The sequence below is a fragment of the Martes martes genome, assembly GCF_963455335.1.
Source record: "Martes martes genome assembly, chromosome: 14".
In the NCBI taxonomy this organism is placed as follows: domain Eukaryota; kingdom Metazoa; phylum Chordata; class Mammalia; order Carnivora; family Mustelidae; genus Martes; species Martes martes.
In genome coordinates this window covers 27,772,300-27,775,274 of record NC_137902.1, presented here as the reverse complement: position 1 = coordinate 27,775,274, position 2,975 = coordinate 27,772,300, and positions in this window count along the sequence as shown.

Below are 2,975 nucleotides of genomic sequence, written 5' to 3'. Positions count from 1 at the left end.
GAAGCGGGGGAGAGGGAGAGGAAGAAGCAGGCTTCCTGCTGAGCAGGGAGCCCAACTCAGGGCTTGATCCCACAACCCAGAGATCATGACCTGAACCAAAATCAAGAGTCGGATGCTTAACCAACTGAGCCAGCCAGCGCCCCCTCCTGTTTCATAGCGTCTCATGCATTTCTTTCCCTTACCACTTCTGAGTGTACTGATCTGTTTCTTCCAGACTGTAAATGTGGTGACAGACTTCTCTATTCATTTTAATTCAGGGTCTTACCCAGGGCCTGACACATCATAGACCATTAAGTTTTTGCCAGTTAAATATAGAGACAAATGAACATTTCTAGGTTTTCTCAGGAAAAAGTACAACAAAGCAAATGCGACACTATCAAAGTTTTAAATAGGGATTAAAAAATAGAGCAGAGTGTTAGGACATTAATAATCATTTAAATGAGTTTACCACTTAGATGCCTGGGGGGCTCAGTTGGTTAAGCATCAGACTCTGGAGGGCAGAGTAGGAAGTGGGTCTTCAAAGAGGATTTGCACTCTTTATGCATTTTGTCACGTTTACGTTTTTACAATGAGAATGCATTAATTTTGTACAAAAGATAAGGGTATTAAATTTTCCCTTTGTGGGAAAAAATTCTGAGGTGGTGGAGGAGTGCATCAAGAAATTTGTTTTAAATTTACTCTTTTTTCACAAAAAAATCGCCCAAGCCTGTTTTACCTCGTAGAAATTTTTTCTATCCCCTGGGAATTAATTCCCTAGTCAAGTAAATGGAAAGAACTTTCCTATTTTTGTCAGGGAAGAAGTCAAGATTGAAATTCAGGAGTCATTACTCTTTACCTTCCTAGGACTTGACATTAGGTCTTAAAGACTTGGGTTCTTTCTTTCTCTCTCTTTCTTTCTTTCTTATTCTTAAAGGTTTATTTTAAAGAGAGAGAGAGAACAAGGGCAGGGAGGGGATGGGGGGAAGGCAGAGGAAGAGGGGAAGGAGACTCCCTGCTGAGCCAAGAAGTGCCGGTCTCTGTTCCAGAAATCCAACATCACAACCTGAGCCTAAGTGAAGAGTCAGAGGCTTGAGCTCAAACCAAGAATGGTTTGAGGAGTCAACCACTTAACCTTAACCAAGTGAGCCACCCAGGTGCCCCTGGCTGCTTCCTTTCTGAATGATAAAAGACAGAAAGATCTAGGAGGGTACAATCTTTTAGTTGTAAGATGAGTAAGCTTTCGGGATCAAATGTACAGCACGGTGACTATAGCTAATAATACTTGTATTACTGTATATAATACTTGAAATCTGCTAAGATAGCAGATCTTAAATTTTCTCAACACACACACACACACACACACACGCACACACCCCATGTAAGGTGATAGCTGGAATTAACTTGATTGTGGCAATCATTTCACAATATAATATATACATATGTCAAAATACCACATCGTACACCTTAAATTCATACAATTTTTGTGTCAATCATACCTCAATAAAGCTGAGGGGGAAAAGAGGAGAGAACAGAGGACCTAAAGTTGAGTGGGAGTCAAAACCCACCAAGCTTATATCACAGTTAGGAATCCCAAATAACGACCTGGTCTGGAAGATTCCAGGTGGACGAAAAAGATAGTCAAAATACTTAGGTCAAGAGCCCTCAATCATCCCGCCTGAATAATTTGATAATGACTTAATCTGCTAATTCTTTGTCAGTTGAGTTTGCCAGTGTAGATCTGAGTAACAAGGATAAAAGGAAGAGAACAAAGACCATTGCCTGTGGGGAGTCCTCAGGAAAGGAGGTGTGGATGCCAAAGCAGGAGATGTGGCCATGTGGAAGTCAGTTGGGGGTGCTTTGAGGACCCCAACACTGTGGCTGAGGTGACCCTTCCTCTCTAGTGGACAAAAGGGGCAGCAACTCAGATGTGTGAGCAAGAATCTCAGTTCCCTACTTGCTTCACCACCAGAGTCTTAAGAAGTTAGGGTTTTGGCTACCTATTGAAATCTCAACCCGTCTTTGAAGTTCAGATTCTACCTTCTGTAGAAAACCTTCCCTAAATAAGCCTATATGATTTACAGACACTTTGAAGCAAGTTAATACTTTATTAAATTACATTCTTATCTTACCACCATACAGGGCTATAAGTGTCTCTAGGGCAGAAATCATGTTTTGTCTTTTTAAAATGTCCACGCTGCCTAGCGTGGGGTTGAGAATGTAACAGGCATTCAACAAGTAAGTGTTCCATGGAAAAGTTGAAAGGAAGAAACCCTCAGGTTCCCTAAAGTAGCCCAAGCTTCTAACTTACAGAGGTGGTTGGGTTGAATCCCCACATTTGCAAATCAGAGGGCTGAGGTTCACCCAGTACATGGTATATTTTTCTCTGAAGAAAGCTACTCTGAATGCAGATTAAGGCTCAAAGCCCTACAAAGGACAACCAGGAAAGCACAGTCCCTTCTAAATCCCCTTGGGGACCAGGCTATCCTCTCTGTGTGTCTCAGTCTGCCGGTGAGTATGCATGGGTGGGGGAGGTAGTGGTGGGGCGGGAGGGCATAGGCAAGAGGGAGGAGAGAAACCCCAAGCGCTGATTATGTGGAGGGGATTTGCTATGTCTCTTTTCCTCCCCCCCTTCTTTCTTTGTCCTCTTTCTCCGTGTTCCTCTCTTTGTCCCCTTTTCCTCGTCTCCTTCTTCTGCATTTGTCTGGGAGGATCCTGGAGTGTTCTTTTGATCGACTCAATCTTTCTCTGGCACTTGAGTTCTGATTGGCTGAAGGACTTAGAAGGGGGAAAAAAACTTTAATTAAGTAGATAATCTCTTCTTTGGAAGTTTGGCAGCTCCATTTCACCTCCCCTTAACTCTGTTTGGGATCGCTTACACACCACGAAAGTTAGGACTTGAGGAGAATTCCACCCCACTCCCACTGAGGAGTATATTTCCCCATCTTGTCTGGCTCCCACGTTTTTAGAATTTTCTATCTCTGTTGCTCCAGAGGATT